The sequence below is a fragment of the Oryctolagus cuniculus genome, chromosome 5 (genome assembly GCF_051225735.1).
Source record: "Oryctolagus cuniculus isolate XC-2025 breed Fujian yellow rabbit chromosome 5, ASM5122573v1, whole genome shotgun sequence".
NCBI lineage: Eukaryota > Metazoa > Chordata > Mammalia > Lagomorpha > Leporidae > Oryctolagus > Oryctolagus cuniculus.
In genome coordinates, this window is record NC_142871.1 from 71795243 (window position 1) to 71817904 (window position 22662).

Consider the following 22662-nt stretch of genomic DNA (forward strand, 5'->3'; position numbering starts at 1 on the left):
AAATGTCAGAAATGGAATTCAGAAAATTAATCATATGATTACTCAAAAGAAATCAGAAGCAAATCCATGAACTAAAGAAAACCATACATGACATGAATGAAAATATTTCCCATGAAATTGAGATTTTGAAGAGAAATCAAAATGAAATATTAGAAATGAAAAATTCAATAGATCAAATAAAAATACAGTGGAAAGCCTTAACATCAGACTTGGAGGCAGAAGAAAGAATATCCAAGCTAGAAGGCAAATCTTTGGAAATCTTTCAGTCAGACAAAAAAAAATAAGAAGAAGATCAGCTCTTGTCCTGACGGTTGATGTACAATGTAATACTTTATCCATTTTAGTATTTTTTTGTTCTAGTACTACCATTGGTTGAACTCTGTAATTAACACACAATTATTCTTAGGTATTCAAATTTTAAATGAAAAGTGATCCCTGTTAGGAATTTGGAAAACAGTATGCTGAGTGAAATAAGCCAATCCCAAAGGGACAAATACCACTTGTTCTCCCTGATTGGTGACAACTAACTGAGCACCAAAAAGGAAACCTGTTAAAGTGAAATGAACACTATGAGAAACGGTGACTTGATCAGTCCTCACCCTGACTGTTGATGAGCAGCTTAATATGTTATCCCTCTTAGTATTTTTTTTGTTTGTTCTACTTAATACTTTTGGTTGAATTCTGTAATCAATACACAATTCTTCTTAAGTGCTGAAACTTAACTGAAAAGTGAGTTAAATATAAGAGTGGGAATACGAGAGGGAAGAGATGTGCAATTCGGGACATGCTCAAGCTGACTTACCTCAAACGGTAGAGTTAGAAACATACCAGGGGATTCCAGTTCAATCCCATCAAGGTGGCATGTACCAATGCCATCTCACTAGTCCCAGTGATCAATTTCTGTTCACAATTGATCATAATGATAGGACTAAGAACCAAAGGGATCACATAAACAAGACTAGTGTCTGCAAATACTAGCTGATAGAATCAAAAAGGGAGAGAACGATCCAACATGGGAAGTGAGATACACAGCAGACCCATAGAATGGCAAATGTCCTAACAGCACTCTGGCCTCATAATCAGCCCTTGAGGCATGCGGATCCAGCTGAAATGCCCATGAGAGTATTTCAGGCATGGAAAGCCAAGACACTCTGGGGAAAAAAAAAAAAAACCTAAATGAAAGATCTCTGTGAGTGAGATCCCAGTGGAAAGAATGGGTCATCAAAGAAGGAGGTACCTTTCTCTGAAGGGAGGAGAGAACTTCCACATGGACTATGGCCTTGTCTAAATATGATCAGAGTCAGTGAACCCAGGGGGCTTCCATAGCCTTGGCAGCTCATGACAAGAGCCTAGGGTGATTACTGATGCCATAAACAAGAGTGTCAATTTGTTAAGTCAACAACAGGAGTCACTGTGCATTTACTCCTCATGTAGGATCTTTGTCCTTAGTGTGCTGTACATTGAGATTTAATGCTACAACTAGTACTCAAACAGTATTTTTCACTTTATGTTTCTGTGTGGGAGCAAACTGTTGAAATCTTTTTTTTTCTTTTTTTTTAACTTTTATTTAATGAATATAAATTTCCAAAGTACGGCTTATGCATTACAATGGTTCCCCCCCATAACGTCCCTCCCACCTGCAACCCTCCCCTTTCCCATTCCCTCTCCCCTTCCATTCACATGAGGATTCATTTTCAATTCTCTTAATATACAGAAGATCAGTTTAGCATACACTGAGTAAAGATTTCAACAGTTTGCTCCCACACAGAAACATAAAGTGACAAATAATAGATGATTTTTTAAATGATGATGAAATCAGATCAGACCTATTGTCATGTTTAATCCCAGCGAGAGTCAAGTTGGGAATTGCTAATTTCTTCTTTTTTTTTTTAACAGAAGATCAGTTTAGTATACATTAAGTAAAGATTAAACTGTTGAAATCTTTACTTAATGTATGCTAAACTGATCTTCTGTATATAAAGAGAATCGAAAATCAATCTTGATGTGAATGGAAGGGGAGAGGGAGTGGGAAAGGGGAGGGTTGCGGGTTGGAGGGACGTTATGGGGGGGAAGCCATTGTAATCCATATTCTGTACTTTGGAAATTTATATTCATCAAATAAAAGTTAAAAAAAAAGAAGAAGAAATTAGAAAACTTAAAAAAACTTACAAACAATGTTGTAGAATTATGGGATACTATCAAATGACAAAACATAGGGATTTTAGGAGTTCCTGAAGATGTGGAAAGAGAAAATGAAGAGCGGACTAGAAGGCCTGTTTAGTGAAATAATTACAGAAAATTTCTCCAATTTGGAGAAAGGGATATCCAAGTACAGGAAATACATAGAACTCCTAACAAACACGACCATAAAAGATCTTCACCACAACACATTGTAGTCAAATTTTCCACAGTAAAACATAAAGAAAAGATTCTAAAATGTGCACTAAAGAAACAACAGATTACTTTCAGAGTATCTCCAATTAGACTCATAGCTGACTTCTCATCAGAAACCCTGCAGGCTAGAAGAGAATGGAGAGATATATCCCAAGTCTTCAGAGAAAAAAAAAAAAAACTGTCAACCCAGAATACTGTACCCTGCAAAGCTCCTATTTATGAATGATGGTGAAATAAAGACCTTCCGTAACAAACACAAATTGAATGAATTTGTCATCACTCGTCCAGCCTCACAAGATACTTAAGAATGTGCTACACAGAGAAACAAAGAAAGACAGCCATCCTTATAAAAGAATGTGAAGACAGAAAATCTCCCAGTAACATTACAAAGGAAATCCAAAGTAAACAATCGGGATATCTATGGAAAATGGCAGGCCCAAGTTGTTACTTATCAATAGTCATCTTGAATATAAATAGCTTCAACTCTCCAGTTAAAAGATACAGACTGGCTGAATGCATTAGAAAACAAGACCCATCTATTTGCTACCTACAAGAAACACATCTCACCAACAAAGATACAAACAGACTGAGTGTAAAAGGATGGAAAAAGTTATTCCATGCTAATGGAAAGCAAAAAAGGGCAGGTGTTGACATCCTAATATCAGTCAAAATAGGCTTTAACACAAAAACTCTTAAAAGAGACAAAGAAGAGCACTATGTATAATTAACAGATTAATTCAACAGGAAGATGTGACTATAACAAATGTATGTATCCCCAATTACAGGGCATTGACTAAAAGAAATGTTAATGGATCTAAAGGGAGACATAGACTCCAATCCAATAGTAACAGGTAACTTCAACACTCCACTTCATCAATGGACAAATCAACTAGACAGAAAATCAACAAAGAAACAACAGCTAATCAACAATATGGACCAAATGGACCTAACTTATATCTACAGAATTTTTTACCCACAGTTGCAGAATACACATTCTTCTCATCAGTGCATGGAACTTTCTCTATGTTAGACCATATGCTAAGCCATAAAGCAAATCTCAGCAAATTCAAAAAAAACTGAAATCATACCATACATCTCTTCTGAACACAGTGGAATAAAGCTGGTAATCAACAACTCAAGAATCTCTAGATCATAGGCAAACACATGGAGACTGATCAACACATTCCTGAATGAACAGTGGGTCATAAAAGAAATCAAAAAATTTCTGGAAACAAATGAAGATGACAATACATCATTAACAAAACTTGTAGGATACAGCAAAAGCAATGTTAAGAGGAAAGGTTATAACACAATTGGTGCCTACATCAAGAAATTGGAAAGGCACCAAATAAATGAGCTTTCAATGCATCTCAAGGATCTAGAAAAACAATAGAAAACCAAGTGAAGAGGCGACTGACAGAATAAGAGAAAATATTTGCAAACTATGCAACTAATAAATTCTTGACAAGCAGAATCTATAAACAGCTCAAGAAATTCAATAACAAAGCAAACAATCCAATGAATAAATGGGCAATGTACTTGAACACACATTTTTCAAGAGAGGAAATTCAAATGGTCAACATGTCAGGATCATTAGCCATCAGGGAAATGATAATTAAAACCATGGTGAGGTTTCATCTCACTCCAGTTAGAAAAACTCTCATACAGTAATCAACAAACAACAAATGCTGTAGAGGATGGGGGGAAAAAGATATCCTAATCCACTGTTGTTGGGAATGTAAACTGGTATAGCCACTGTGGAAGATAGTAAGGAGAACCTCAGAAATCAATATAGGACTACCATATGACCCAGCCATCCCACTTCTGAGAATTTACCCAAACCAGAAGAAATCAGAACATGAGAGTTATCTGTACCACTATGTTCATTGCAGCACAATTCACAATAGCTAAGATATGGAATCAACCCAGATGTCCATCAACCATTGACTGGATAGAGAAATTATCGTATATATACACTATGCAATGCAACTCAGCTTTCAAAAAGAAAATAAAATCTTGTCTTTTGCAACTAAATGAATGAAATTGGAAAGCATTATACTTAGTGAAAGAAGCCAGTCCCAAAAAGACAGATATAATATGTTTTCCATTATCTGAGGTAACAAATAGAGTACCTAAAATGTGAGACATTGGAGTGAAATAGACATTTTGAGATTGAATAATTGTTTACAGCGCTTGTCTCTTCCATTGAGGAACAGTGGGTTTTTTTTCTTCATACTATTTATTGAACTCTTTTACTTAGTGTAGGGTTAACTATATGATCATTAAGCAAACTGAAAATAAATCTTTGTAAAAATTAAAAGTTGGAATGGGAGAGAGAAGTGGAAGAAGGGTTGGAGCATGGGCAGGAAGGAGGGTTGGGAGGGAAGTATCATTATGTTCCTAAATCTGTATATATGAAACATATTAAACTTGTAGAACTTAAATCATTTTTTAATTAAAAAAAAAACAAGGTAGAACACATTATATACAGAGAAACAAAGGAATGGCAGGTTTCTGGGATTGGCATTGTGGCACATTGGGTTAAGCTGCCACTTGTGATACTGGCATCCCATGTAAGTGCCAGTTTGAGTCCCGGCTGCTCCACTTCTCATCCAGCTCCCTGTTCGCTAGCTAGGAAGGCAGTGGAAGATGGCCTAAGTGCATGGGTCCCTGGCATCCATGTGGGAGACCCAGATAAAGCTCCCGTCTCCTGACTTTGGCCTGGTCCAGACCTACCCATTGCAGCCAATTAGCAATTAAGTCACAATGGAAGATATCTCCCTCTGTCTCTCCCTCTCTCTGAGTAACACTGCCTTTCAAATAAATAAGTAATCTTTTAAAAAAAAATGGCAGGGGGCCAGCTCTGCAGCATAGTGGTTAAAGCCACAGCCTGTAGTGCCAGCATCTCACATGGGCACAGGTTTGAGTCCCAGCTGTTCCACTTCTGATCCAGCTCTCAGGTAAGGCCTGGGAAAGCAGTAGAAGATGGCCCAAGTGCTTGAGCCCCTGTACCTGTGGGAGACACAGAAGAAGCTCCTGGCTCTGGCTTCAGATCAGCCCAACTTCGGTCACTGTGGCCATTTGAGGAGTAAACCAGTGGATGGGAGACCTCTCTGTGTCTGTCTCTGCATCTCTGTAACTCTGCCTTTCAAATAAATCAATAAATATTTTTTTTAAAATGGCATGTTTCTCATTAGAAATGGTAATATCAAGAAGAAAGTGAAGCAATCTTTAAAGCACTGAAAGAAAATATTTGTTAGAGTATTATACAAATTCTATATAAGACTTCTAAGATATTATAGAACTGAAAAAAAAATTCACCACCAACAAATCCACATTACAAGAAATATTAAATCAAATATTTTAGGAAAAAGGAAAATGGTACCAGATGGAAATGTGAATTTATATGACATAATGAAAAGTAGCACAAATAGCAATTACAGGGGTGGGCACTTTGATACAGTGGGTTAAGCTGCAGTTTGTGATGCCGGCATCCCATATAAGAGTGTCAATTCAAGTCCCAGCTACTCTGCTTTTAATATAGCTCCTCCACAATGTACCTGGGAAGCAGCAAATGATGTCTCCAAGTACTTGAGTCCCTGCCACCCACAAAGGAGACCCAGAAGGATTTCCCGGCTCTTGACTAGCCTGGTCCAGTCCTGGTTATTGTAGCCATTTGGGGAGTGAGCCAGAAGATGAAAAATCTCCCTCTCTGTCTTTCTTTGTGTGTGTGTCTCTTTCTCTCACTCTGTCATTCAAATAAATAAATAATAGTTGTTAAAAATAGAAACTACATGGGTGAACATAAAATATTTTATTACTATTCAAATATTTTTAAGGTAGTTGGCTGCTAAAACAAAAACAATGTAATCCAAGGTTCATTACATTTGCAGAAGTAAATTGTAGTATCAAAACTACAAGAGAGGGGAGGGAGAAATGGAACTTTACTGTTATAAGGTCTTCCATGATATGTGAAGTGACAGATTATCACTTGAAGGCTGACTTTACCAAGTAAAAGATATATACTATGAACCAAAAGCAAATCTCCAAAATAACAAAGCAAAGAATAAGAGGCAACAGCCAACAAATGAGTTAAAATTAAATCATAAGAAATATTCATTTAATCCAAAAGAAAGCAGTCATGTGACAAATAAAAAACAAACACAAAAAGGTATATATTTATTTATTTAAATATTTATTTATTTGCAAGAGTTAGAGAGAGGGTGAGACACAAAGAGAAATGGAGACCTTCCATCTGCTGGTTCCTTCCCTACATGATCACCATGGCCAGAGCTAGGCTAGGCCAAAGCCAGGAACCAGGTCTCCCACATGGTTGGCAGGGTCCCATGCATGTGGGCCATCCTCTGTTGCTTCTCCCAGACTCCTCAGCAGGGAGCTGGGTTGAAAGTGAAGCAATCAGATCATAAATCTGTGCCCACATGAGATGCCAGCATTGCAGGTGGCGGTTTTAATTCCTTTAATACAACACCAGCCTCAAAACATGTATTTAAACATAACTATATCAATAACTACATTAAATGTAAATTGCCTAACCCCCAGTTAAAAGAAGTTTGTCAAATTATATTTTAAAAATAGCAACACCTGGGGCTGCTGTTGTGGCATAGCAGATTATGCTACCCGCTTTCAGTGCCAGCATCCCATATGGGTGCCAGTTAGAATCCTGGCTGCTCCACTTCCAATCCAGCTTCCTACTAATGACCTAGGAAAGCAATAGAAGATGGCCCAAGTGCTTGGGCCCCTGCCAACCATGCAGGAGACGCAGATGAAGCTCTTGGCTCCTGGCTTTAGCCTGGCCCAGCTCTGGCAGTTGTTGCCATTTGGGGACTGAATCAGCAGATAAAAAATCTCTCTCTCTTTCACTTTCTCTCTCTCACTGTAATTCTGCCTTTCAAAGAAATTAATAAAAAAAAACTTTAAAAAAAATTTAGCAGCACCCAACTATATACTACCTGCAAGAAACAAACTTCAAATGCAAAGACACAATAGGTTAAAAAGAAAACCATGGAAAATAATATATCATGCTAACTCTAATCAAAATGAAGGTAGTTTGGCTATTTAATATTAAACAAAGTAAATTTCAGGAAAAAAGATTATTATAAGAATAAAGATCACTTACTGTCTGATTTCAAAACCCTTCTCTCAAAAATTGATATAAGAAGTAGACAGAAAAATCAGTAAGAATATAGAAGACTTGAACAGTACTAACAAACAACTTAATTGACATTCATAACACATTCCACCCAACCATAGCAGAATACACATTTTGTTCAAGTGCACTCTGAATTTTTACCAAGATAAGCCATATTCAAGACCATAATACAAGTCACATAAAAATATATCATTCAAATCAGATAAAGTATTTTCTCAAACAACAATGAAATTAAATTACAAATTAATAACAGGAAAATGTCTAAGAAATCCTCAAACATTTGAAAAATAGTATACTTCTCAATAAACCCACAAATCAAAGAAAAAAATACAAAAAAGAGATTAGAAAAAAATTTAAATTAAATATAAATGAAAACAGAACTTATCTAAATTTGTGAATGCTGATAAACTAATACATAAGGGAAATTCTCAAGCAATAATCATGTACTATAGAGAAGAAAATAGGTTTCCCAAGGGATTCCAATTCAATCCCATCAAGGTGGCATGTACCAATGCCATCTCACTAGTCCAAGTGATCAATTTCTGTTCACAATTGATCATAATGATAGGACTAAGAACCAAAGGGATCCCATAAACAAGACTAGTGTCTGCAAATACTAACCAATAGAATAAAAAAGGGAGAGAACGATCCAACATGGGAAGTGGGATACACAGCAAACTCATAGAATGGTGGATGTCCTAAACAGCACTCTGGCCTCAGAGTCAGCCCTTAAGGCATGCGGATCCGGCTGAAAAGCCCATGAGAGTATTTCAGGCATGGAAAGCCAAGAAACTCTGGGAAAAAAAATGACCTAAATGAAAGATCTCCACAAGTGAGATCCCAGTGGAAAGAACAGGTCATCAAAGAAGGAGGTACCTTTCTCTGAAGGGAGGAGAGAACTTCCACTTTGACTACGACCTTGTCTAAATATGATCAGAGTCAGTGAACTCAAAAGGCTTCCATAGCCTTGGCAACTCATGACAAGAGCCTAGGGTGATTACTGATGCCATAAACAAGAGTGTCAATTTGTTAAGTCAACAACAGGAGTCACTGTGCATTTACTCCTCATGTAGGACCTCTGTCCTTAATGTGCTGTACATTGAGATTTAATGCTATAACTAGTACTCAAACAGTATTTTTCACTTTGTGTTTCTATGTGGGTGCAAACTGTTGAAATCTTTACTTAATATATGCTAAACTGATCTTCTGTATATAAAGAGAATCGAAAATGAATCTTGATGTGAATGGAAGGGGAGAGGGAGTGGGAAAGGGGAGGGTTGGGGGTGGGAGGGAAGTTATAGGGGGGGAAGCCATTATAATCCATAGGCTGTACTTTGGAAATTTATATTCATTAAATAAAAGTTAAAAAAAAGAAAATAGGATTCAAATTCCACATTAAGAAACTAGAAGAAAAAGAGCAAATTAGTTCCAAATTAAGGGGATGAGAGGATATAAAAATCAGGGCAGAAATCAATGACACATAAAACAAAAGAATAGAACCAGTGAGGCCAAGAGCTGCTTCTTTGAGAATATAGCATTTTTAAAAATTGATAAACCTCTAGTCAGACTGATCATTGACAAGGAAAGAAACACGGAGATAGCAGTGAGGAAGGTGAAATTGCTACTAATCCTAGGGATATTAAAGGATAATCATTGAATATTATCAACAAATTTATGTCAATAATTCAACAATATGGATGAAATATGTGTGTTCCTGGAAACACACAAACTCACTAAAAAAAAAAAAAATAGAGTAGGGGAATGGAGAAATAAGAACCTCCAAAGTTCCTCTGCTTCAAAAAAGTAACAAGAATAGTGGCAAAAATCAACACCTCATAATATGTATTATAGAACTTTGGAAATTAACCCAAAATAACAATCATCAGAATATTATTCTAGATGAATAACTGAAAGCCAATAATAAGAACAGTGAGCTGGAGACGGCACTGTGGTGCAGTGGGTTAACGCCCTGGCCTGAAATACTGCCATTCCATACAGGCGTCGGTTCTAGTCCTGGCTGCTCCTCTTCTGATCCAGCTCTCTGCTGTGGCCTGGGAAAGCAGTAGAAGATGGCCCAAGTCCTTGGGCCCCTGCACCCATGTGGGAGACCCAGAAGAAGCTTCTGGCTCCTGGCTTCAGATCGGCACAGCTCCGGCCGTTGTGGCCATCTAGGGAGTGAACCATCAGATGGAAGACCTTTCTCTCTATGCCTCTCCTTTCTCTGTGTAATTCTGACTTTCAAATAAATAAATGAATCTTTAAACATTTTAAAATTAAAAACAGTGAGCTTTGCAGCATGTTAACTTGTTCTACTTCCCTTCCCCTTCCCCAGTTCTTCAGTAGTCTTGAAATCTAACACCCACAGTCAAAAAGACTGTAGGAGGGCAGAAAGGATTTAGAGGTGTTCTGGAGTCCCAGTTCCAGAAAATTTCATTTCTGTACCTGTCTGCTGGTCCTCTGGATGACCTCACTTACAAGCCCGTCTTAGCAGACCTGACTCAGAGCTCACCTACTGCAAACAGCCTTTTCTCCAGGGTGTTTATCAAAAAGATATAAGCAGCAACAGTTTGATGCCACAACTGCCTGACAAAGTAGATTACAGTTGAGACAAGCAATATGCTAACAAGAACAACAACAAAAAAGCTTAAAATGAAAACTGGGAATGATATATCCATAAGGAGTGTTATACACTGTTCTGCATTTCCCCAATTTTTTTTATTTTACCAGTTTAAATATTATGCATTAGCCAAGTCAACTTATTCCACCCATCCTGGTGAGGAGAGAAAAGAGCCCACTCCCATAGAACTACTTCACTTGACAGGATGTTTCTAGCAGTAATAAGTTTCTAAACAACTATCACAAATAAAGTATCTAATTTGGTTCATGAAATGGGAAAGTCACACATTTTAAAAATAAATATAGTTTAAATTGTGAATTGAATATAATTTTTTTAAAGATTTATTTTTTTATTTGAAAGTCAGAGTTCCACAGAGAAGGAGAGGCAGAGAGAGAGAGAGGTCTTCCATCCACTGGTTCACTCCTCAATTGGCCGCAACAGCAGGAACTGTGCTGATCCAAAACCAGGAGCTTCTTTCAGGTCTCCCATGTGGGCGCAGGGGCCAAAGGACCTGGGCCATCTTCCACTGCTTTCCCATGCCATAGCACAGAGCTGGATCAAAAGTAGAGCAGCCGGGACTTGAACTCCTGAAACAGCCACAACAGCCAGAGCTATGCCAATCCAAAGTCAGCAGTCAGGAGCTTCCTCCAGGTCTCATACATGGGTGCAGGGGCCCAAGGACTTGGGCCATCTTCTACTGCTTTCCCAGGCCATAGCAGAGAGCTGGATCGGAAGTACAGCAGCCGGGACTCAAACCACCGCCCATATGGGATGCCAGCACTGCAAGCAGCGGCTTTACCCATTATGCCGCAGCATCAGTCCCATGAATCAGGTATAATTTGAATTTAATGAACCATGCAGGAAGCAAGGGTTAATAAATCAAAGTGCTTTGAATTTGTTCAAGTACTGGTATTTCTGTATATAAAGATACAGCATATATAACAGCTATCATAAAAAGTAAAAAAAGATTTGTTCCCAGAAAATGAGAATACTAAAGCAAAGTTAAAGTATATAAAGTAGTTAGCATCCATACAGCATAAAATTCAACAAATCAAAGTTTGCATGTCCTAGTTGACCATGTGTGAAAATGAAAAGCAGGTTTTAAAACCAATGTTATGTCCAATATTTAAAACCAGTTTGTAATTGGGGGAACATCTAAATCCTTAATTAAAAAACACAAATGAGGCCAGTGCTGCAGCTCACTAGGCTAATCCTCCACCTGCAGCGCCGGCACCCTGGGTTCAAGTCCCGGTTGGGGCACCAGATTCTGTCCCGGTTGCTCCTCTTCCAGTCCAGCTCTCCACTGTGGCCTGGGAAGGCAGTGGAGGATGGCCCAGGTGCTTGGGCCCTGCACCCGCATGGGAGACCAGGAGGAAGCACCTGGATCCTGGCTTTGGATCAGTGCAGCACACCAGCGGTAGCAGCCATTTGGGCGGGTGAACCAACGGAAGGAAGACCTTTCTCTCTGTCTCTCTCTCTCACTGTGTTACTCTGCCTGTCAAAAAAAAAAAAAAAAAGAATGTGTGGCCCATGTGGGGTGGAATGGCAGAGGGGTGGGGGTGGGGGTGGGGGGGTGGGCAATGATGAGTAGAAACTGTTGAAAGAAGAGGAGAAGAGGAGAGGAGAGGAGAGGAGAGGAGAGGAGAGGAGAGGAGAGGAGAGGAGAGGAGAGGAGAGGAGAGGAGAGGAGAGGAGAGGAGAGGAGAGGAGAGAAGAGAAGAGAAGAGAAGAGAAGAGAAGAGAAGAGAAGAGAAGAGAAGAGAAGAGAAGAGAAGAGAAGAGAAGAGAAAATTGTTCCTGCCCAGATGTTGGACTTACTACAAAAACATAAAATCATTTATATTAAAGATGCTCAAAGAACTCAGTGAAACCATGAGTCTAAAGCGCTAAAGTACAAAAACTAGAGAGAAGTCAGCAAAGAGGCATAAGTTAGGGGGAAAAGATCAAACAGAAATTCAATATTTGGAAAGTACAATTACAGAAATATTCATCAGAGAAGCTCAACAGCAGAATTGAATAGGTAGGAAAATCCATGACCTTGAAGTTAGGTCTATGGAGATTATCAAATCTAAAAAACAGGAAGAAAAAGGAGTGAAGAAAAATGAACAGAGCCTCAGAGGCCAGTCGGTCAAAAAGATGAAACAATCCAAATGTATATCAGTTGATGAATGGATAAATAAGATCCATACAATGGAATATTATTCATCCATAAAAAGGAGTTAAATACTAAATTGCTGTAATATGACTAAATCTTGAAAATATTATGTGAAATGAATCCAGACACCAAAATGCCATATGATATGATTCTATTTATATGACTTCAGAATAGGTAAATCCATGGAGTAGATTAGTGGTCTTACGTGCAGGGAAAGAGGCAACGAGACTGACTAATAACATGTATGGGATTTTTGGAATGGGGGAAGATGAAAATGTTCTGGAATTAGACAGTAATGATCGATGTATCATTTTGTGTATATCCTTAAAATGCACTGAATTGTGCTCTTTAGAAGAGTAGATTTTTTAAAAGATTTGTGTATTTATTTATTTATTTATTTAGAAGGCAGTTACAGAAGGAGGAAGAGAGAGCGAGTAAGAGAGACAATCTTCTGCTTGCTGGTTCACTACCCAAATGGCCACAAAGCCAGGAGTTTAGAATACCATCCAGGTCTCCCACTCAGGTACAAGGGCCCAAAGTCTTGGGCCACCTTCCCTTGCTTTCCTAGGTGCATTAGCAGAGAGCTGGATCAGAAGTGGAGCAACCAGGATGCAAACCAGTGCCCATATGCAATTCTGGTGTCACAAGTGATGGCTTAACCCACTGCACCTTAACACTGCCTCAACAATAGATTTTTAAAAATTTTGTTTAACTAACAATTCATTTGAAAAGTAAAGAGAGCTGTCCCATCATTGATTCACTCCCCAAATGCCCAGAAGAGCTACAGCCAGCAGGAGGCTGGATCTCAATCTAAGTCTCTCACTTGAGTGGTAGGAACCTAACTACTTGAGCCATCACCTGCTTCCCCAACAGTTCCCTTAGCAGGAAGCTGGAGCACAGCCATGACTCAGATTCAGGCACTCTTATCTGGGATGTCCTAATCACTAGGCCAAATGCTTGCCCCCATGGGTAGATTTTATAGTATGTGAATTCTCCCTCAGTTTTTTAAACAGTTATATGAAATAAAAAGGATTAAAGAAGAAATAATCTGAAGAGTTATATATATATTTAAAAATTTATTTGTAGTTTACGCCGGCGCCGCGGCTCACTAGGCTAATCCTCTGCCTTGCGGCCCCGGCACACCGGGTTCTAGTCCCGGTCAGGCCACCGGATTCTGTCCCGGTTGCCCCTCTTCCAGGCCAGCTCTCTGCTGTGGCCCAGGAGTGCAGTGGAGGATGGCCCAAGTGCTTGGGCCCTGCACCCCATGGGAGACCAGGAGAAGCACCTGGCTCCTGCCATCAGATCGCAGTGCTCCAGCCACAGCGTGCCTGCTGCGGCAGCCATTGGAGTGTGAACCAACGGCAAAAGGAAGACCTTTCTCTCTGTCTCTCTCTCTCACTGTCCACTCTGCCTGTCAAAAAAATAAATAAATAAAAAATAAAAATTTATTTGTAGTTTAAAATCTTGCCCCAAAGAGGAGTTGAATTGCAAATTTTACTCAAAACTTAAAGAAGAATTCTGTACAAACTCTTCCAAAATATTGTTAAAGAAGAAATGGCTCCTTGAGGGCCAGTGTTGTGGTATAGTGGTTAAAAGATGCTGCCTGCAGTGCCAGCATCCCATATGGGCACTAGTTCAAGTCCCGGCTGTTCCACTTCCAGTTCAGCTCTCTGCTATGGCCTGGGAAAGCAGTAGAAGATGGTCCAAGTCCTTGGGCCCCTGCACCCACCACCCACAGGAGAGACCCAGAAGAAGCTCCTGGCTCCTGGCTTTGGATCAGCCCACCTCCAGCCGTTGCGGCCACTAGGGGAGTGAACCAGCGGATGGAAGACCTCTCTCTCTCTCTCTCTCTCTCTCTCTCTCTCTCCCCGTGCTTCAGCCTCTCAGTAACTCTTTCAAATAAATAAATAAATCTTTTTAAAAAAAAGAAATGTACTAACTCACTCTATGAGGCTAATTTTACTTCGTTTTCAAAATCAACAAAGATTACCATAAGGGAAAACTACAGACCTAAATCCCTCACAAAATGTGTGGCAAAATTTTTAAATAAATTTAGCAAGTTGAATCCAGTGATACATAAAGATAACATCATAATGAAATGGAACTTAACACAAGAATATAAAGTTGATCAAACAAAAATAACCATAAAATTTCTCATGTTAGCAAACTATGTGTGTATTTATCTATAGATATATAAAATCATATTTACTATGTATATAAAGTGCATTTGAAAAACATCCATTCCTGATTATTTTAATATTTCCAGAAACTAGAAATAAAACAACACTTCCTCAGCCTGATTAAGGACATCCACAAAAAAAATGTAGGCTTATAGCACACTCAATGGAAAAGATAGAATGTTCATCTCTTAAAAAAGGAGTAGAGTAAGACATTTTCTCTCACCACTTCTTTTCAACATTTACTAATAATGAAGATGGCATAAAGATGGACAATAGATCAGTAAAACAGAGTACACAGAAATAGACACACACCTATATAAGAATTAATTCTTTAGTACAAAGGCAAGTCAGTGGAGAAAGGACAATGGAGAAGCACATACCAAAAAAAAAATTTAGTTCATACCTCAAATTATATAAGAAATTAACTCAGAATGGATTACTGACATAAATACCAAACCTTAGACTTGGAAACTTCTATAAGAAAATAGAAAGTAAAAGAATTTTTGACCTTAGCATAGCAACTATTTCCTAGATAAGACAGTAAAAGTATTATCCATAAAACAAAATGTATAGAAAAAAACAGCCTTCATCAAAATTAAGAACTGATCTTAGTAAAGGTTTCAAGGGAATGAAAATAAGAGCCAAATACCTGGAGAATAGTTTGGAAATTACATATCTAATGATAGATTTATATCCAGACTAGAGAATTCTCCAAACTCAATAACAGCAATATAAGCAACCCAATTTAAAAGTTGGCAAAAGATTCCAACACTTTATCAAAGAAGATTCGTACAAAATAAATAAGCTCATGAAAAATGTTCAACAAATTAGTCAATTGGACAGTTTCAATTAAATCTCTATATTACTACAAATCCATTAGAATGGTAAAAATGGAAACAACCAAGACAACCTCTTTTTTTTAAAAAAAAAATCTATTTATTTGAAAGGCAGAGTTACATAGAGGCAGAGGTAGAGAGAGAGAGAGAGAGAAAGTTCTTCCATCCACTGGCTCACTCCCCAGATGGCCACAATGGCCAGAGCTGGTCCAATCCAAAGCCAGGAGTGAAGAGTTTCCTCCGGGTCTCCCATGCAGGTGCAAGAACCCAAGTACTTGAGCCATCTTCCACCACTTTCCCAGGCAACAGCAGACAGCTGGATTGGAAGTGGAACAGCCAGGACTCGAACTGGTGCCCATATGGGATGTGAGCACTGCAGGCTATGCCACAGCGCCAGCCCCGCCAACCTCTTTTTTCAAAGAAAAATTTATTTATGTGAAATGCAGAGTTAGAGGGAGAGATCTTCTGTCCACTGGTTCACTCCCCAACTAGCCACAACAGCTGGCAATGGAGCATGCCGAAGCCAGGAGCCAGGAGCTCCATCTTGCATTTCAAGTCTCAAATTAAATACCATCTCTTTGGGGAGCAGCCAAGATGGCAGAATAGGGAGGGAGCTTACTGATAGTCCGGGAGAAGACAGATTAATAAAAGTGAAGATAGTGCAGACTCAGGGAAGAATTAGAGAAAAAAACAGCAGAGGAAACACTTCCATATTAGAGGGACATGGTGGGCCTACATGGAGGGCACAGGCACCCATGGCCTGGGACCCCAGCTGCCGAGAGAATCTCCACACCAGTGCTGGAAAGAGATGTAAGATGAAACTGCAGTAGCCTGAGACAATGGCAGAAAAGCAGTAGAAAGAGCCTAGAGGGAACGAGGCTTGAAGCCCCATGGGGAAAGTACACCAGCCTAACTAGAGGAGAGAAAAAATAAAAGGGACGGTACGGACATGATTCTCTCTCTCCACACACCTTACATAGGTGAGCGAGACAATAGAGCAAGTGCCATTTTGGACATTTGTAACAGCTGTGCCAGCTCAGGGCTGTGCCTGCCCTCAGCCAAAGAGAAAAACCTGATTCTGGTGGGAAGTAATCACAGGAGTCTAAGACCTAGTGAATGTGTGGAGCTTATGAACTGGGACTGTGAAAAAAAAAACTGAGGGTGTGTGGGAGAACTCATGGTGTGGCTGAGATGTGAGTAGTCTCTGTGGGAGATGCCAAAACTTGGGTGGCCTTGGATACCTGGTGAGAGACATTGCAGGGGAATCTGAGCCTACACTGAGGATTACACAGATCCTTTGTGTGCTCCTAGGGACAGAGCAGATGAATATTATACCCACTGGGGCTAGCACTCAGACACTGATTGCCATTGAGAAGAATAGCTCAGCTGAGCAGAAGTACTTCCCTTCTGAATTAAAAAAAAAAAAGACGGAGAGAAGATAAATGATGCCAAACCTGGGCGTGTCACCTTTGACACACCCTTAACCCTGAAGAACTGAACAGAGCTCTCTGACCACACCCACCACAAGCCTCTAGAGATTCACCAAAAACAGACAGTCCACTTAATCTAGAGTCATAGGATAATGACAAAAACCACCACAGAGAAAAAAAAAAGGAGAAGAAGAAGAAACCAAAGAATATCTCCACAATGCCAAACAACAAATGCAAAAACCGAGGAAACAAAAACAAGGAAGACATCATGACATCATGATGCTCCCAAATTTACATGACACTCCAATACAAGATAATGAAGATGATGAGATAGAAGAAATGCAAGATACTGATTTCAAAAAATTTATGATAACAACATTTAGAAGTTATCAAAAACAAATGCATGAACTACAGAAATCCATACAGGACAGGACAGAAAATCTCTCATGAAAATGATATCTTAAGGAGGAAATCCATAAGCTGTACTTTGGAAATTTATATTCATTAAATAAAAGTTAAAAAAAAGAAAAACAAACAAAAAATAGAATAAAAACAATGAAGCTAGAGAAAAAAATGAAATGAGGAATTTAGTAGAACATGAAATTGAGATATTGAAGAGGAATCAAAAACAAATGAAGAATTCAATAGAACAAATGAAAAATAAATTTGAGAGCCTAAAAACAGAAGCAGTGAGGCAGAAGAGAGAATATCGGACTTAGAAGACAGAAAACAGGAAAGTATACAGTCAAACTAAAGAAAAGAAGAGGATATTAGAAATCTAAAAAATATTGTTGGGAATCTATAGGATACTATTAAAAAACCCAACATTCGGGTTCTAGGATTTCCTGAAGGCATGGAGAGAGAGAAAAAATTAGAAGGCCTTTTTAGTGAGATACCAGCACAAAACTTCCCGGGTTTGGAGAAGGAAAGAGACATCCAAGTACAGGAAGCACATAGAACCCCCAATAAACATGACCAAAAGAGATCTTCACCATGACACGTTGTAATCAAATTCACCACAGTGAAACATAAAGAAAAGATCCTAAAATGTGCAAGAGAGAAATGTCAGATTACTCTCAGAGGATCTCTAATTAGACTCACAGCAGACTTCTCATCAGAAACCTTACAGGCTAGGAGGCAATGGAGAGATATACCCATGTACTAAGAGAAAAAAACTGCCATCCCAGAATATTATATCCTGCAAAGCTCTCGTTTGTGAATGAAGGTGAAATAAAGACCTTTCATAGCAAACAGAAATTGAAAGAATTTGTCACCACTCGTCCAGCCCTGCAAAAGATGCTTAAAAATGTGTTACACACAGAAACAGAAACACGGTCATCAATACAAACAAAGGTAAAAGGAGGAAATTCCCAGTAAAAGATCACAGAAAGTTCAAAGCATATATTAGAAATATCTTTGGGAAAATGGCAGGGCAAAGTCACTACTTATCAATAGTCTCATTGAATATAAATGGCCTCAACTATCCAGTTAAAAGGCACAGACTGCCGGCGCCGCGGCTCACTAGGCTAATCCTCCGCCTAGCGGCGCCGGCACACCGGGTTCTAGTCCCGGTCGGAGCGCCGGATTCTGTCCCGGTTGCCCCTCTTCCAGGCCAGCCCTCTGCTGTGGCCAGGGAGTGCAGTGGAGGATGGCCCAGGTGCTTGGGCCCTGCACCCCATGGGAGACCAGGAAAAGCACCTGGCTCCTGGCTCCTGTCATCGGATCAGCGCGGTGCGCCGGCCGCAGCGCGCCGGCCGCGGCGACCATTGGAGGGTGAACCAACGGCAAAGGAAGACCTTTCTCTCTGTCTCTCTCTCTCTCACTGTCCACTCTGCCTGTCAAAAAAAAAAAAAAAAAGGCACAGACTGGCTGAACGGATTAAAAAAGAAAACCCATCTCTTTGCTGCTTATAAGAAACACATCTTTCCAACAAAGTTGCATGCAGACTGAAAGTGAAAGGTTGGAAAAAGATATTCCATGCCAACAGAAACCAAAAAAGAGCTGGCATAGCCATCCTAACATCAGACAAAATAAACTTTAACACAAAAACTGTTAAGAGAGACAAAGAGGGGCACTATATAATGATTAAGGGGTCAATTCAACAGGAAGATATAATGATTATCAATGTATATGCACCGAGTTACAGGGAACCAGGTTATTTAAAAGATATGTTAAAGAACTTAAAGGGAGACCTAGAATCCAATACAATAGTACTGGGGGACTTCAATACTCCACTCTCAGAAATAGACAGATCAACCGGACAGAAGATCAACAAAGAAACAGCAGATTTAATCGACACTATACACTAATGGATCTAACATACATCTAAAGAACTTTTCATCCTACACTTCAAGAATACACATTCTTCTCAGCAGCACATGGAACCTAGTCTAGGATTGACCACATAATAGGCCATAAAGCAAGTCTCAGCAATTTCAAAAGAATCAGGCTGGCGCCACAGCTCAATAGGCTAATCCTCTGCCTGCGGCGCCAGCACACCATGTTCTAGTCCCAGTCAGGGCACCGGATTCTGTCCCAGTTGCCCCTCTTCCAGGCCAGCTCTCTGCTATGGCCCGGGAGTGCAGTGGAGGATGGCCCAAGTCCTTGGGCCCTGCACCTGCATGGGAGACCAAGGAGAAGCACCTGGCTCCTGCCTTCGGATCAGTGCGATATGCCAGCAGCAGTGCGCCAGCCGCAGCAGCCATTGGAGTGTGAACCAAAGGCAAAGGAAGACCTTTCTCTCTGTCTCTCTCTCTCACTGTCCACTTTGCCTGTCAAAAAAATTTTCAAAAGAATCAAATCATACCATGCATCTTCTCAGACCACAATGGAATGAAATTGGAAATTAGCAACTCAGGAATCCCTAGAACATATGCAAACACGTGGAGATTGAACAACATGCTCCTGAATGAACACTGGGTCATAGAAGAAATCAAAAACTTTCTGGAAGTAAATGAGGATAACAATACAACATATCAAAACTTATGGGATACAGCAAAAGCAGTGTTAAGAGGAAAGTTTATAGCAATAGGTGCCTACATCAAGAAATTGGAAAGGCACCAAACAAATTAGCTGTCAATGCATCTCAAGGATCTAGAAAATCTGCAGCAAACCAGACCCAAAACTAGTGGGTGAAGAGAAATAATTAGAATTAGAGAAGAAATCAACAGGATTGAATCCAAAACAAAAATTTAAAAGATCAGCAAAATGAAGAGCTGTTTTTTTGAAAAAATAAACAAAATTGACACCCCATTGGCCCAACTAACTAAAAAAAGAAAAGACCCAAATCAATAAAATCAGAGATGAAAAAGGGAATGTAACAACAGACACCACAGAAATAAAAAGAGTCATCAGAAACTACTACAAAGAGTTGTATGCCAGCAAACAGGGAAATCTATCAGAAATGGATAGATTCCTGGACACATACACCTATATAAATTGAACCAGGAAGATATAGAAAACCTAAACAGACCCATAACTATGTCAGAAATTGAATTAGTAACAAAGGCCCTCCCAACAAAGAAAAGCCCAGGACCAGAAGTATTCACTGCTGAATTCTACCAGACATTTAAAGAAGAACTAATTCCAATTCTCAAACTATTCAGAACAATCGAAAAAGAGGGAATCCTCCCAAATCCTTTCTATGAAGTCAGCATCAACTTAATTCCCAAACCTGAAAAAGATGCAACATTGAAACAGAATTACAGACCAATTTCCCTGATGAACATAGACACAAAAGTTCTCAATAAAAGACTAGCCAATAGAATACAACAACACATCAGAAAGATCATCCACCCAGACAAAGTGGGATTTATTCCTGGTATGCAGGGATGGTTCAGTGTTCACAAATCAATCAATGTGATACACCACATTAACAGACTGCAGAAGAAAAACAATATGGTTATCTCAATAGATGCAGAGAAAGCATTTGATGAAAAAAAAACACCCTTTAATGATGAAAACTCTAAGCAAATTGGGTGTAGAAGGAACATTCCTCAATACAGTCAAAGCAATTTATGAAAACCCCACGGCCAACATCCTATTGAATGGGGAAAAGTTGGAAGCATTTCCACTGAGATCTGGTACCAGACAGGGATGACAACTCTCACCATTGCTATTCAATATAGTACTGGAACTTTTAGCCAGAGCCATCAGGCAAGAAAAAGAAATTAAAGGGATACAAATTGGGAAGGAAGAACTCAAACTATCCCTCTTTGCAGACGATATGATTCTTTACTTTGAGGATCCAAAGAACTCTACTAAGAGACTATTGGAACTCATAGAAGAGTTTGCAAAAGTAGCAGGGTATAAAATCAATGCACAAAAATCAACAGCCTTTGTATACACAAGCAAATCCATGGCCCTTGTCCTGACTGTCAAGGAACAACTTACTATTTTATTCCTTTGTTTGTTCTACTTAATACCATTGGTTGAACTCTTTAATTAACACACAATTATTCTTGGGTGTTGAAACTTAACTAAAAAGTGATCCCTGTTAAATATAAGAGTGGGAATAAGAGAAGGAGGAGATGTACTGTTCGGCACATGCTCAATTGGACTTACTACTAATGGTAGAGTTAGAAATGTGCCAGGGGATTCCAATTCAATCCCATCAAGGTGGCATGTACCAATGCCATCTTACTAGTCAAAGTGATCAGTTTAAGTCTATAATTGATCATAAAGATAGGATTAAGTGTCAAAGGGATTACAAAACTAATGCCAATGTCTGCAAATAACAATTGATAGAATTAAAAAGGAGAGAATGGCCTTACATGGGAAACAGGATACACAGTAGACTCATAGAATGGCAAATGCCCTAAACAGAACTCTGGCCTCAGAATCAGCCCTTTAAGGCATTCATATCTGGCTAAAAAGCCCATCAGAGTTTTGCAGGCAAGGAAAGCCAAGACACTCTGGCAAAAAAAAAAATGACCTAAATGAAAGATCTCTGTGAGTGAGAACTCAGAGGAAAGAACGGGCCATCAAAGGAGGTACCATTCTCTGAAGGGAGGAGAGAACTTCCACTTTGAATATGGCCTCATCTAAATAAGATCAGAGCTGGTGAACTCAAGAGGCTCCCATAGCCTTGGCATCTCATGAAAAGGGCCTCGGGTGATTACTGACGTCATAAATAAGAGTGTCAATTATTAAATCAACAACAGGAGTCACTGTGAACCTGCTCCCCACGTAGGACCTCTGTCCTTAATGTATTGTACTATGTGAATTAATGGTAAAACTACTACTCAAACAGTACTCTATACTTTTTGTGTTTCTGTGGGTGCAGTCTGTTGAAATCTTTACGTAGTATACACTAAGTTGATTTTCTGTATATAAACATAATTGAAAATGAATCGTGGCCAGCGCCACGGCTCACTTGGCTAATCCTCTGCCCTTGGCACCGGCACCCCAGGTTCTAGTCCCGATTGTGGCACTGGGTACTAGTCCCAGTTGCTCCTCTTCCAGTCCAGCTCTCTGCTGTGGCCTAGGAGGGCAGCAGAGGATGGTCCAAGTGCTTGGGTCCTTGCACCCACATGGGAGACCGGGAAGAAGCACCTGGCTCCTGGCTTTGGATAGGTGCGGCACCGGCCATAGCGGCCATAGGGGAGTGAACCAATGGAAGGAAGATCTCTCTCTCTCTCTCTCTCTCTGTCTCTCTCTCACTGTCTATAACTCTACCTTTCAAATAAAAAAAAGAAAAGAAAATGAATAGTGATGAAGAATGGGATGGGAGAGGGAGTGGGAGATGGGATGGTTGCAGGTGGGAGGGAGGTTATGGGGGGAAAAGCCACTATAATTCAAAAGTTATACTTTGGAAATTTATATTTATTAAATAAAAGTTGAAAAAAATAAATACCATCTCCTCAAAGAGAGCCTTTCTAA